The sequence below is a fragment of the Schistocerca serialis genome, chromosome 1, assembly GCF_023864345.2.
Source record: "Schistocerca serialis cubense isolate TAMUIC-IGC-003099 chromosome 1, iqSchSeri2.2, whole genome shotgun sequence".
Classification (NCBI taxonomy): domain Eukaryota; kingdom Metazoa; phylum Arthropoda; class Insecta; order Orthoptera; family Acrididae; genus Schistocerca; species Schistocerca serialis.
The window spans coordinates 904560095-904575929 of record NC_064638.1 but is presented as its reverse complement, the minus strand read 5'-3'; positions in this window follow the sequence as shown (position 1 = coordinate 904575929).

Sequence of the window (15835 nt, the reverse complement as noted above, 5' to 3'; positions counted from 1 at the left end):
GAGAGTGGTGCACTATGCCCTGTTTGTAGACCGTGTTGATATGCAAGCTACTTCATTCACGGCGTGGGCACGAGCCGAGAAGAATACTATAGCTCGTGGTCTTGCGGTAGCGTTCTCTCTTTTCACGCACTGGGTTCCGTATTCGATTCCCGGCGGGGTCAGGGATTTTCCCTGCCTCGAGATGATTGGGTATTGTTGTGTCGTCTCCATCATCATCATTCATCGCCATTACGGTCGGAGGAAGGCAATGGCAAACCACATGGCAAACCACCTCCGCTAGGACCTTGCCTAGTACAGCGGTGCGGTCCCCTACGCTCCTCGGAGTATGGGACATCATCATCATCATCATCTAACAGTCCGTCACGTCTCCACCTCGACCCATATACACGGTCCAGTAACAGTAATGTGACCGCCACCTACGTTCGACTTCGTCGTCCAGTAACCACTTACAGACGGCAGATGGGAGCACTGGCAGTTGAGGATATATAAAGTGTGTCGGGGGACGCGGAAAATAGTGCAGTCAATGTCGTAATGAGGAGACGGAGTGATTTATATGACAAAGGAGGAAGCTTTTTCGGAACGAATAAGTTTCTAAGCTGTTCACGTGGATAAAGTATATCGCGCCTGGCAAAATGGCGCTGTCCGAAACAAGTGACGAGGTAACTATGGTGCACCACGGGGCAAAGATGACAGGGGTGAAGGACGGCTGCTGAGAGGTGTACAGGAAAATAGATGAGCGATTTTTGAGCCACTGACCGCACAGACGAACCAAAGGGCTACCAGCACTGTCTCCTCAACGACCGTTCAGCTAATGTTGCTGCGTGTGGCCATCCGTAGCAGGCGCCTGGTTCACTCACCCTTGCTACTGCTGTTCATAAACGCCGAAGGCTGGAATTTGCACACCGACACCGAAAATGAAAGAGCATTTAATGGCGACGGATAAATCACGTTTTACGCTCCATCGGACAAATAGCCCTTGGCGTGTACATCCCTGCAGTAATCGTCGTAAAGTTCCAGGCCGGAGGAAGGAGCGTTGTTTACTGAGGATTGTTTTTGTGGCATTCCCTTGGTGATGTCGTCATTCTAGAATGCACAGTGAGACAACATAAGTATGTATCTATCCTTGGGGACCATGTCCACCACTATATGCAGTTGGCTTTTCTATCGATGGCATCAAAAAGCAGGAAAATGCAACGAGTCACACAGCTTGCCGGGTACGTGCGTAGTTCGAAGAACACCAGGATGATTTGGCCATCGAACTCTCCATATTTAAGCCCCATCGGAAATATGTGGTGTCACCTCGATCGGGCTATCCGCACCATCGATCTTCAGTCGCGAAACCGAGTGCAGCTGGCCACAGCACTGTAATCGCCATGACCCCACATCCCCGTCCATACCTTCCAGAACCTCGATGACTCTTCCTGCACGTCTGCGCTGCAAAAGATGGTTATTCATGCTTTTGACAGATGGTCACATTAGTGTTACGCGATCATGTAACTGCGCTGATTCTACAGAATCGACTGCCACACATGCATTACTTACGTTACCAGAGGACGATCACGTGAAACAATTTTTACATTATCTACAGTAGTCCACAGCGAGCAGGATGCTGTAGTACAGGGGGTAATTAAAATTTTGTCACGCGAGGTTATTCACTGGACGTTTCTGAGGAATCTCCAGAAGTCCTCCAAAGAGATTGCTGCCATTCAATATTTGTGCATAAGTGGCAATAGTTTTATTTCATGGCAAATGAGATAATTTGGTTCAAGAATAGCAGGAATAAACGCTCGTCTATTTTGGTTTCAGTGCGCTTTGTTAGACTCGTTTTGCCGAGGTGCCGCAGTGGGCATTATATAACTCGCGTTTTGTCTCCCGGCAGTCTTTGAGGAATTACGTCCTTTTGAAAAGGACGATGAAAAGAAATCTCGCTGCAGCTGCTGGCCGCCCTAATTTGTGAGAAGCGGCTGTTTATTTCCACAGAGGGCGGGAAGGGGGGGGGGGGGGTAGGGAGTGCTCCCACCTTGGCAACAGGCTCTCGTTTAGCGCGCCGCGGTATCTCCTATGGTAAACGAGCGTATTAAAATTTACGCGGCCAGCGCACGGTGCCGCCATTGGATAATGTAAGACGGGGTGGGAGGCAGTTTACGGGCCTCTCCGGACGTAACGATGCGGGTTTACTGGCCCCGTGGCGGCGTGGGCGGCGGGGGCGGGAGGCGGCGAGGCCGGCAGGAGCGGCAGCGGCGGCGACCAGCAGGTAGTAAAGCCGCGCGGCCCCAAGGGTACCCACGCACCAGCTGCGATCGGAAAACGAGAAGTGTCCATAAACGTTGCAGCGCAATATGCAGGCAGCAGGCGAGATGACGCATCGGCAACACCCGGCTGTACATTTCCGTTCGCAACGGCACTGTCTGAGGGACAGATGTCGCAGCCGGCAAGGCAAGGCTACATATACCTTTAGACTATGAGTTTTTTCGTCAAGTCGCGAATGCTACGCTAATTAAAGGAAAATGTACACTTCAACCTTTTAAGTGGCAATATACAGCTACATGGTCACTATGCAATTCACAGCTAAGTGTCTGGCAAAGGGTTCATCGAACCACATGTTTCTCTACCATTCCACTCTCGAACAACGCGCAGGAAAAACGAGCACTTAAATCCTTCTGTGCAGGCTCTGCTTTTTCTTACTTTATTATGGAGATTATTCTTCTCTATTTAGGTGGGCGCCAAAAAGACGTTTTCACACTCTGAGGAGAGAGATGGTTATTGAGCTTTCAACGGAACAGGTTCTGCTAAGGTGATCAAAAAGCCGTTGCAGCATCCCTGAATATGGAAGTTAATAGGAATATAAAAAAAGGGAGGAAGGTTTATCTGTTTAGCAAGAGTAATAGAAGGCAGATTTCAGACTACCTAACAGATCAGAACGAAAATTTCTGTTCCGACACTGACAATGTTGAGTGTTTATGGAAAAAGTTCAAGGCAATCGTAAAATGAGTTTTAGACAGGTACGTGCCGAGTAAAACTGTGAGGGACGGGAAAAATCCACCGTGGTTCAACAAGAAAGTTAGGAAACTACTGCGAAAGCAAAGAGAGCTTCACTCCAAGTTTAAACGCAGCCAGAACCTCTCAGACAAACAGAAGCTAAACGATGTCAAAGTTAGGGTAAGGGGGGCTATGCGTGAAGCGCTCAGTGAATTCGAAAGTAAAATTCTATGAACCGACTTGACAGAAAATCCTAGGAAGTTCTGATATTACATTAAATCAGTAAGTGGCTCGAAACAACATATCCAGACACTCCGGGATGATGATGGCATTGAAACAGAGGATGACACGCGTAAAGCTGAAATACTAAACACTTTTTTCCAAAGCTGTTTCACAGAGGAAGACCGCACTGCAGTTCCTTCTCTAAATCCTCCTACAAACGGAAAAATGGCTGACATCGAAATGTCCAAGGAATAGAAAAGCAACTGGAATCACTCAACAGAGGAAAGTCCACTGGACCTGACGGGATACCAATTCGACTCTACATAGAGAACGCGAAAGAACTTGCCCCCCTTCTAACAGCCGTGTACCGCAAGTCTCTAGAGGAACGGAAGGTTCCAAATGATTGGAAAAGAGCACAGGTAGTCCCAGTCTTCAAGAAGGGTCGTCGAGCAGATGCGCAAAACTATAGACCTATATCTCTGACGTCGATCTGTTGTAGAATTTTAGAACATGTTTTTTGCTCGAGTATCATGTCGTTTTTGGAAACCCAGAATCTACTCTGTAGGAATCAACATGGATTCCGGAAACAGCGATCGTGTGAGACCCAACTCGCTTTATTTGTTCATGAGACCCAGAAAATATTAGATACAGGCTCCCAGGTAGATGCTATTTTCCTTGACTTCCGGAAGGCGTTCGATACAGTTCCACACTGTCGCCTGGTAAACAAAGTAAGAGCCTACGGAATATCAGACCCGCTGTGTGGCTGGATTGAAGAATTTTTAGCAAACAGAACACAGCATGTTGTTCTCAATGGAGAGACGTCTACAGACGTTAAAGTAACCTCTGGCGTGCCACAGGGGAGTGTTATGGGACCATTACTTTTCACAATATATGTAAATGACCTAGTAGATAGTGTCGGAAGTTCCATGCGGCTTTTCGCGGATGATGCTGTAGTATACAGAGAAGTTGCAGCATTAGAAAATTGTAGCGAAATGCAGGAAGATCTGCAGCGGATAGGCACTTGGTGCAGGGAGTGGCAACTGACCCTTAACATAGACAAATGTACTGTATTGCGAATACATAGAAAGAAGGCTCCTTTATTGTATGATTATATGATAGCGGAACAAACACTGGTAGCAGTTACTTCTGTAAAATATCTGGGAGTATGCGTGCGGAACGATTTGAAGTGGAATGATCATATAAAATTAATTGTTGGTAAGGCGGGTACCAGGTTGAGATTCATTGGGAGAGTGCTTAGAAAATGTAGTCCATCAACAAAGGAGGTGGCTTACAAAACACTCGTTCGACCTATACTTGAGTATTGCTCATCAGTGTGGGATCCGTACCAGAGGGGGGGGGGGGGGGGGGCTCTGAGCACTATGGGACTCTACTGCTGTGGTCATAAGTCCCCTAGAACTTAGAACTACTTAAACCTAACTAACCTAAGGACATCACACACATCCATGCCCGAGGCAGGATTCGAACCTGCGACCGTAGTGGTCGTACGGTTCCAGACTGTAGCGCCTTTAACCGCTCGGCCACTCCGGCCGGCGATCCGTACCAGATCGGGTTGACGGAGGAGATAGAGAAGATCCAAAGAAGAGCGGCGCGTTTCGTCACAGGGTTATTTGGTAACCATGATAGCGTTACGGAGATGTTTACCAAACTCAAGTGGCAGACTCTGCAAGAGAGGCGCTCTGCATCGCGGTGTAGCTTGCTCGCCAGGTTTCGAGAGGGTGCGTTTCTGGATGAGGTATCGAATATATTGCTTCCCCCTACTTATACCTCCCGAGGAGATCACGAATGTAAAATTAGAGAAATTCGAGCGCGCACGGAGGCTTTCAGACAGTCGTTCTTCCCGCGAACCATACGCGACTGGAACAGAAAAGGGAGGTAATGACAGTGGCACGTAAAGTGCCCTCCGCCACACACCGTTGGGTGGCTTGCGGAGTATAAATGTAGATGTAGATGTAGATGCTAACGGTATACTGCGCCTTCCTTATCGCAGGCAACGGGTTTTACACAACGCTGGTGACTACTTTGAAGGACAGTAACAGGTGCAAACATGTAACTCTTTTGCATCGGTTGTGAAAAATAGTCGCCACTATATATTCCAACCCTCGTATAGTTGGTTGGTTGGGTTGTTTTGGGGAAGGAGACCAGACAGCGAGGTCATCGGTCTCATCGGATTAGGGAAGGACGCGGAAGGAAGTCGGCCGTGCCCTTTGAAAGGAACCATCCCGGCATTTGCCTGGAGCGATTTAGGGAAATCACGGAAAACCTAAATCAGGGTGGCCGGACGCGGGATTGAACCGTCGTCCTCCCGAATGCGAGTACAGTGCAACCCTCGTATAATCCCTAAGCATTTAGCCTTTAGATTTACCGTGTAACCGAAGTTATTGGGTTCCTTTGGTACCCAAGTGGATGACTTCACACTTTTCATTGTTTAGAATCAATTGCCAATTTTGCACCATACAGATATCTTGTCTAAATAGCTTTGCAACTTTCTTTTGTTCATCTGATGACTTTATAAATGACAGCGTCATCTGAAAATAATCTGAGAGGGCTGCTCAGACTCTTACGTCGTTTATGTAGATCAGGAAAAGCAGAGGGCGTACAATACTTCCCTCGGGAACGCCAGATATTACTTCTGTTTTACTTAATGACTTTCCGTCAGTTTCTACGCACTGTGACCTATCTGACACGAAATCACGACTCCAATAACACAACTGAGACGATACTTCGTAGTCACACAATTTGATTAGAAGTCTCTTGTGAGGTGCGGTGTCAAAAACCTTCCCAAAATCTAAAAATATGGAAACAATTTGACATTCTCTGTCAATAGCACTCATTACTCCGTGATAACAAAAAAGCTAGATGTGTTTTACGGAAACGGTATTTGCTAAATCCTTGTAGGCTGGTTGTCAATAAATCGTTTTCTTCGAGATAACTCGTAATGTTCGAACACAGTATATGTTCCAAAATCGTAATGGGAGTCGCCATTAGCGATATGAGTCTGTAATTTAGCGGATTATTCCTACTTCGTTTCTTGGGTATTGGAGTGACTTACGCAAATTTTCAGTCTGTAGGTACGGATCACTCAACAAGCGATCCCTTGTATACGATTGCGAAATGTGGAGCTATTGTATCAGCATACTCTGAGCGGAACCTGACTGGTATACAGTCAGGACCAGACTCCATGTCATTTTTAATTGATTTTAGCTGCTTTGCTACATCGTTGATATCTACATCTAAATTACTGGTGTTGGGAGCTGTTCTTGGTTCGAATTCTGGAACATTTACTTCGTCTTCTACGGTGAAGGAATTTGGAGAAACCGAATTTAGTAACCCTGCTTTAGTGGTATTGTCATCAGTAACATCACCATTGACATCGCGCAGTGGAGGTACTGATTGTCTTCACGTTGGTGTACTTTTCAAAGGGCCAAAATCTCTTCGGACTTACTGCCAGATTTCGTTCTAGAAAGTGTTAAAAGCAATCTGCATTGAAGTTCGCGCTACATTTCGAGCTTCCGTAAAACTTCACCAACCTGGAGAACTTTCGTTCCTTTAAATTTGGTATCCTTTTTTTTTTGTTGCTTCTGCAACAACGTTCTGACCTGTTTAGTGTACGATGGGGAATCAGTACCACCTCTTATTAATCTATAAATGAATATCGTTGTCATATCTCTGTCAGTGGAATATACGAGTATGTTCCGATAGTGTTGTTGCTAAGGTTATAGCGTACCTTACGATCTATGAGCACGTCTTCATCCTCGATACTGTGAACCGTGTCTCTTCTACTGCAAGCTCTTTGGTTTCCATATTTTTAAAGGAGTTAGTATGGACCAAAAGAAGAAAAAGTTCCCAGTACATATGGGATCTGAAAAGCATACCTTAAGAGCTATGGACACTTGTTTAGTAGAAACAGAGGAAGAGCAGTTATGGCATTGTATTGAATTATGATGAAGATGGAAACATTACATAGAGAAACTACAGTGCGTACACAATTAAAGAGCCACCTTTTTCGAAATCACATTATTGTTTCCCATTTCAACACAGAAGTTTGAAATTTGGCAAAAAGATGTCTAAAAGCTTCCTCTGTAACTGTGCGAATGTCTGGCACCTTGTGACGTCACCCTCGGGCTCGACGACGCTTCAAACAGCAAGGTGTCGACACACCCGAAAAAAAAATCGTCAGAACTCAGAAGTCCATGTGATGTGTGATGTCACTTTGGCACCAAATTTCGCCATAAGGCTGCCCAACGCAGCCGTAGACGTTTCACACGATGCGAAGATCCACATTTCACACCTTCTTTTGACGCATCTGTAATAGAGGTCAGAACCGCGACGCTCAGCGTTGAAATTACTCAGTTTTCTTATGGATGGATGAAGAAAACATTTCAGCCACCTCGACGCTCAGTATCGACACGAAAAGGCCTTCAGGGGAGCCATAAAGAGTGTCGCTGAAACCGCCTTTCCCTTGGGGAGTTGTTTTACACGTATTTTGCTATATGTGAGTGCAGGCTTTCTCGGTGAATTTCATATATGAAGTCTTCACGGGTTGTTAGCCGAGTAGCGTCATCGTTTCGATGGGATGCGTCTCCATCATCTTCAGGCGAAGTGTCGGGATGTCTTCGCTCTCACTCTCATCTTATACTTTCCCCTCTTTGGGGAAGTGTGTGGAGGAGTTTGTAGTCTTTCGGCTTTTACTCCTCTGTGTACTTGTGTGTGTGATTTTATCTGTGATTTTTTGGTGTGTGTGAAATGTGATGAATGTTCTGTATGTGTCTGGTACTTGCCTGAGGTTAGCGTGATGATTGGTAGTACGTGGGAGGGAGCAGCATTAAGGATTGGATATTGGGAGTTTCTCTTCGACTTAATCGACGAAGATCGTCATTGGGCGTTTGTGCTTATCGCGGGACATATCATACCGACCTAGGGAGTGGATGAGGACGTTTCCCGATCTGGAAGAGACCTCGTAGAAGGCCCTTGCTCTTTCAGGGGCGGGATTTCAGCTGCGGCGTGCAGATCATCGGTAGGGAATCCGAGGGGTAGATGGAGTACCCTTCTTGCCATACGTTGGTCGTCCAACGGCCAAGATCGCGAGAATTCTCAAGAAACATAAAGTGAGGACCGTTTTCCGCGCAGCGGAAAAAATCAAAGACCTTCTCGGTTCAGCCAAGGATCCACTACGTTTGACGGCACCTGGTGTGTACAAGATTGGATGCGAATGTGGGATGCAATATATAGGACAGACGCAGTGTTGCATCTCACAGCGCCGCAATGAACACATCAGGCATGTACGTTTGGGTCAGACCAACAAATCTGCTGTGGTGGAACACAGTATTGACGAGAAGCACACCTTCGCTTTCGAGGACACAAAGAAAATAACCAGTACAAACGGATTTTGGGATTCAGTGATCACAGAGTCCATAGAAATACGGTTACATGACAACCTAATCAACCGCGACAGTGTCTACTATCTCGGCACAGCCTGGTAGCCTGCAATCAGGAAAATCAGAGAAGAACGTTCCATTCCACCAAGGGCCACGGACGGAGTAGTCAGGGACGGACGCCGGGACACGAACCCCGCACATTCGCCCCCTCACCACCGGCCGCTCCTGGCGCATCGGGCAATTCCGCGGGCGCGTGATTGGCCGGCGGCGGGAAGTGGAGAGCGGTCCAGCGGAGATATCAGCCCACGACCGACGATATCCCGACACTTCGCCTGAAGATGATGGAGACGCATTCCATCGAAACGTTGCTACGAGACCACGACGCTACTCGGCTGACAACCCGTGAAGACTTCATATACGTAGTTTGCTGTCAAAAACGACAGGTCGCAGTGCGATGAGCAACAGGACGACGTTCTTGACAACATCTGGCTCTGCTGTCGCCTCCCGTACGATTAAACCCTTCTCACCTGGACTTCGTGGGGCCTGCAACCCTACTGAACATGATTGCACCCTTAGAAGTGCAATGCAATTTCTGCCCTGGTATACAGGATGGAACCACTAGGGACCATTCCAAAGCATTCACTAAATTTGAAAGTGATCCGAAGCAGCAAACAGTTTTATGCCTTCCCAGCCCTCCTGTTTGTTTCGCGCCTGCGGTCACAGGGGGCGGGTGGGGTGTTGGGGGGCTGCGTGAATACAACGGCGGAGTCCCTTAAGGGCACCCTCCCGCCTGCCCCTGCCCCTTCCAAGCACCGCCTATGTACGTTTGATGGCCACATTAAAATGTATCCGTACACAATCAGCCATTCACTGATTGCTTGGCGCTGGTATAACAGGCAACCGTTTCGACGCCATTCAGATGAGTGGCACTACGCCGTAGCACTAGTGCCTCCTGGAAGCATACTAAATCCGAGGAGTGTCGAAACGCTGTCACACCGGCGAATAGGAACCTGACTGTACATCGTGAAGTCTAATCGAGTCAATTCCGTTTTGCGCTGTGTCTGAAATGTTTTACTCGATAACGCATAAGAAAACCGCGTGAGTACAACGTTCGGCGTTGCTGTTCTGTCTTCCATCCTAGAGTCGTCAGAAGAAGGTGTGAAATGTGGCTAAGAGGGAGTGTGACGACCTTTCTATCGTGTGAGACGTTCACGGTGGCGTTGGGCAGAAACCACGGTAGCGTGCGAACAGTTTACAAATTCACCCGTTTCGCCGGCCGGAGTGACCGAGCGGTTCTAGGCGCTATGGTCTGGAACCGCGCGACCGCTACGGTCGCACGTTCGAATCCTGCCTCGGGTATGGATGTGTGTGATGTCCTTATGTTAGTTAGGTTTAAGTAGTTCTAAGTTCTAGGGGAGTGATGACATCAGAAGTTAAGTCCCATAGTGCTCGGTGCCATTTGAACCACCCGTTTCGTGAATGCTTGCACCCTTAGTCCCAAAGTCAATGATCACATCGTTTTGGACGTCAGATTAATCAGTGCGTTTCCGCATTGCGGCAACGACTGGACTTGCTTCTTCGAGGTATGCTGCCACGGGACGGTTGGTCTGAAACTGCTCAATCCTGAGAAAATTGGATAATTTTTTTTTCTATTTCACCCGCCGCAGTTGCACTGATATAAAATTCAGCTGTAGCGGTTACCAGCTTCGGGCTGAACTGCCTATTCTCAAACCACACACCTTACTATTAATCGTAATTATTAATACAATATGGTGACCACACAGAAGCTACACAGAAGCTGTTCGTGACTTTCGGCACAATATTGCATGAATAATTACGGTTAATAGCAACATGTGTGGTTTGAGAATGGGAGTCAGAAAGTGGTAACCACTACAGTTGAATTCTATATTCATGAATCTGAGACAGACGAAATAAAAAAAAAGATATAGAATTTCCTCAACGACTGCACTGTTACCCGCGTCCCCTGGTCACGCTTTATATACGGTCCACTTCTAGTGCTGACACCTAACATCTGGGAGTGGTTATTCCGTGTTGTCGTCGAACATATACCGAGCGAGGTGGCGCAGTGGTTAGCACACTGGACTCGCATTCGGGAGGACGACGGTTCAGTCCCGTCTCCGGCCATCCTCATTTAGGTTTTCCGTGATTTCCCTCAATCGCTTCAGGCAAATGCTGGGATGGTTCCTTTGAAAGGGCACGGCCGATTTCCTTCCCCATCCTTCCCTAACCCGAGCTTGCGCTCCGTCTCTAATGACCTCGTTGTCGACGGGACGTTAAACACTAATCTCCTCCTCCTCGAACATATGTGGGCGCTACATTAAGGTGACTGGACCGCGTACTTTGGAGCAATACTCATGGGTTTTCATTTGTAAAGAAAAGTACGAAAACAGAGTTCAGCATTTCTTTCCTTTTCTTGTTACCCTCAATTTTTCAATTTCTGTCTTACCCGTAAGTGAACGGACACTAAATCTTGTGCCACCAACGGCTAGCCGACCGGTGTGGCCGAGCAGTTCTAGGCGCTACAGTGTGGAACCGCGCGACCGGTACGGTCGCAAGTTCGAATCCTGCCTTGGGCATGGATGTGTGTGATGTCCTTAGGTTTAAGTAGTTGTAAGTTCTAGGGGACTGATGACCTCAGATGTTAAGTCCCATAGTGCTCAGAGCCATTTGAACCATTTGAACCAACAGCCTTTATAACGACCGAAATTGATTTGGTGTTCCTGAAACACCAATGGTGGCAAGTATGTAACGTAGATATTTTGCTGTAGGGTTGTCCTACTTTTTGAACTGTACGTTAACAAAAGCCGGGAGAGCCTTGACAAGTGCGCGGTGCGAGGCCGGTGAATCTCCGGACCGGCGCCAGTCGGGCGCCACCGTGAGGGCCGGCGGCGTGCAGCGCTCGGTGCCGGCACTCGTTAAACAAGCGGCGGCGGCCGAGCACCCTCGCCGCCCGCAGAGAGGGCTCCTAATTGAAATAATTCGCGTCTCCCACTCGACTCGCCGCTCGCCGGTCCACCCACAGTCCGACGCCACGCCGCTCTCACTGCGGCTGCCGGCTGCACATCTCGTTCACCGCGTAAACAACCACACACACAATACTTCTCTGCCGAAGAGGAGAGCCATCTTTCTACCTATAGGCCAATACCAGTCTACTGTCCACGAGAATTCAGAAGTGTTATTTCCTTGCAAATTTCATCGCAGCGCTACAACTGAAACAATATTATCGAGCTCCAGCGACCGAGTCGCACTTCTCTCTCAGCGCTATGTAATGCAGCATTCGTTGTGTTGTGTGCCTGCGTGTGTGTTCGTTAATTACCGTTACGATGCAGCTGTCAAACGGCTTTTCGAGTCAGCCGCCAGGAACGCTTAGCCGGCCGGAGTGGCCGAGCGGTTCTAGGCACTACAGTCTGGAACGGCACGGCCGCTACGGTTGCAGATTCGAATTCTGCCTCGGGCATAGATGTGTGTGATGTCATTAGGTTAGTCAGGTTTGAGTAGTTCTAAGTTCTGGGGGACTGATGACCTCAGAAGTTATGTCCCATAGAGCTCAGAGCCATTTTTTGAACCAGGAACGCTTAAATCAATTGCGATTTACTCCCAAGCGCCATGCAATTCTGATATTGAGAAATGTGTTCCGTTGTGTATTCTTTTCTAATTACCATTAAATAGTTTCGAGTTGAAGGATACGTTTTGACTTTTGAGTAGATTGCATATCGTCAAACTATTTACTACAGTTTTAGGCAAGGAATTCCACTCCTTAAGGAACATAACGAAAAGACAGTTCACGCCTGCAATGATCAATTCCACGCACATTACGCTAGACGACTGTCTCAGTACGACCGAGGAGCAGAAGGGGAGCGGGAGAGATACGCCAATGGCGTATAATCCTGTAAGTAGGCTGTTTAGGTTTTTATGTTGGTAACGTCTCGTAGCACTCTGTATGAAAATCACTGACTGTGCTGGGTGCAGTCTGTGGCTGGTTTGCATTGTTGCAATATTTGCTATTGTAGTGTTGGGCAGTTGGATGTGAACAGTGCGTAGCGTTGCGCAGTTGGAGGTGAGCCGCCAGCAGTGGTGGATGTGGGGAGAGATATGGCAGAATTTTGAGAGCGGACGATCTGTGTCCATCAGAAAGAGTAAATTTGTAATATTGGATATCATGAACTGATATATATATATATATATATATATATATATATATATATATATATATATATATATATATATACACTCCTGGAAATTGAAATAAGAACACCGTGAATTCATTGTCCCAGGAAGGGGAAACTTTATTGACACATTCCTGGGGTCAGATACATCACATGATCACACTGACAGAACCACAGGCACATAGACACAGGCAACAGAGCATGCACAATGTCGGCACTAGTACAGTGTATATCCACCTTTCGCAGCAATGCAGGCTGCTATTCTCCCATGGAGACGATCGTAGAGATGCTGGATGTAGTCCTGTGGAACGGCTTGCCATGCCATTTCCACCTGGCGCCTCAGTTGGACCAGCGTTCGTGCTGGACGTGCAGACCGCGTGAGACGACGCTTCATCCAGTCCCAAACATGCTCAATGGGGGACAGATCCGGAGATCTTGCTGGCCAGGGTAGTTGACTTACACCTTCTAGAGCACGTTGGGTGGCACGGGATACATGCGGACGTGCATTGTCCTGTTGGAACAGCAAGTTCCCTTGCCGGTCTAGGAATGGTAGAACGATGGGTTCGATGACGGTTTGGATGTACCGTGCACTATTCAGTGTCCCCTCGACGATCACCAGTGGTGTACGGCCAGTGTAGGAGATCGCTCCCCACACCATGATGCCGGGTGTTGGCCCTGTGTGCCTCGGTCGTATGCAGTCCTGATTGTGGCGCTCACCTGCACGGCGCCAAACAGGCATACGACCATCATTGGCACCAAGGCAGAAGCGACTCTCATCGCTGAAGACGACACGTCTCCATTCGTCCCTCCATTCACGCCTGTCGCGACACCACTGGAGGCGGGCTGCACGATGTTGGGGCGTGAGCGGAAGACGGCCTAACGGTGTGCGGGACCGTAGCCCAGCTTCATGGAGACGGTTGCGAATGGTCCACGCCGATACCCCAGGAGCAACAGTGTCCCTAATTTGCTGGGAAGTGGCGGTGCGGTCCCCTACGGCATTGCGTAGGATCCTACAGTCTTGGCGTGCATCCGTGCGTCGCTGCGGTCCGGTCCCAGGTCGACGGGCACGTGCACCTTCCGCCGACCACTGGCGACAACATCGATGTACTGTGGAGACCTCACGCCCCACGTGTTGAGCAATGCGGCGGTACGTCCACCCGGCCTCCCGCATGCCCACTGTACGCCCTCGCTCAAAGTCCGTCAACTGCACATACGGTTCACGTCCACGCTGTCGCGGCATGCTACCAGTGTTAAAGACTGCGAAGGAGCTCCGTATGCCACGGCAAACTGGCTGACACTGACGGCGGCGGTGCACAAATGCTGCGCAGCTAGCGCCATTCGACGGCCAGCACCGCGGTTCATGGTGTGTCCGCTGTGCCGTGCGTGTGATCATTGCTTGTACAGCCCTCTCGCAGTGTCCGGAGCAAGTATGGTGGGTCTGACACACCGGTGTCAATGTGTTCTTTTTTCCATTTCCAGTAGTGTATATATATATATATATATATATATATATATGATCACTTTTGAACATTATTAAGGTAAATACATTGTTTGTTCTATATCAAAATCTTTCATTTGCTAACTATGCCTATCAGTAGTTTGTGCCTTCAGTAGTTAGAATCCTTTATTTAGCTGACAGTATTGGCACTCGTTGTGTTACAGTAGTTCGAGTAACGAAGATTTCTGTGAAGTAAGTGATTCATGAAGGATATAGGTTGTTCTTAGTCAGGGCTATTCTTTCGTAGGGATTATTGAAAGTCAGACTGCGTTGCGCTAAAAATATTGTGTGTCAGTTTAGTGTTGATAATAAGTAAAGAGAGAAATGTCTGAGTACGTTTAGTTCTGCGCAGCTGTTTGAAAATCAAGTAACGTAAGAGGTGTTCCAGCACTGTCATTTTTAAATTTGTCTAATGGGACGTTTCAATATAAACTGCCTGAAAACAAAATGCTGCACCCTCAAAGACAAGGCCATTTTATTGACAAGTGATGTGACAGGTAATTTATCATTATAGATGTATATGATAACAAATTCGGACCAAATGCAACACACACGTAACAGTAAAAGTTGCTCTAACAGTGGCATCAGTACACATTTTACCACCCCTCTGACGGCAACGGAGGCGCGTATTCTCTCTGGGAAACGATACAAAAGGTGCCGAATGGCATTCTTCGATAGACTTTCCCAACCATCTTGCGTCTTTTGTTGCAGCTCGACAATGGTTCTTGCAGACCCAGGCGAACGAGGATATTCCCACTTCATCATGTCGCATACGTGTTCAGTTGGCGAAAGTCCAGGTGATCTTGATTTACAGGGCACTAGTTGTTCACCACGAAGACCGCGTTGCGTCGCAGCAGCCGTATATGGAAGTGCATTGTTCTGCTGAAAAAGCACATCACCTTCCTGCCGAGGAAATGGCAATACCTGAGCAGTGTACCCGACATTGCTCACTTTACGCTCCCCAAACAACACACATGACCGGGAGATGTAACTGATGGCTCCCCACACGATGAAGCCTGGCTGAAGATCTGTTTGGTGTGGGCTAGTAACATTCTAGAATAAGGAGCTCACTGGGTCTACGAAAAACTTATGTACATTCGCCAGTCGCGAAACTAAACTCTTCACTGAAGACAACAGAGCGCCAAACCACTCTCCAGTCACCTCTATCACGACACGGCAGTAGCCGTACTTGGCGGTGTCTTGGTATCAGTGGTTGTCTGGCCGGAGGCATACGTGATCTTAATCCTCCTGCAAGCAGATGGTTCCCAATGCTCCCTGTGAAGACAGTGGGTGCAACATGTAGTCATATTCCGTTCCCGTATGATGTTCGATCGGCCACCAATGCTCCACAATGCCTCGGCCTGTACGTGCGTCTGTACTACGTGGACTTCGGGAATTTGGTCTGCGACCGTTTCGAATGTTCCACAAAACACTGTTGAAAGCAGCGATAAACCTTGTATCCAACATGTCCAATATACCGTCGATACGTCCAGCCAGTTTCCCGCAGGCTCCGTTAAAATGGCTGAATTTGTTCAGCAGGAGTATGTACTCGT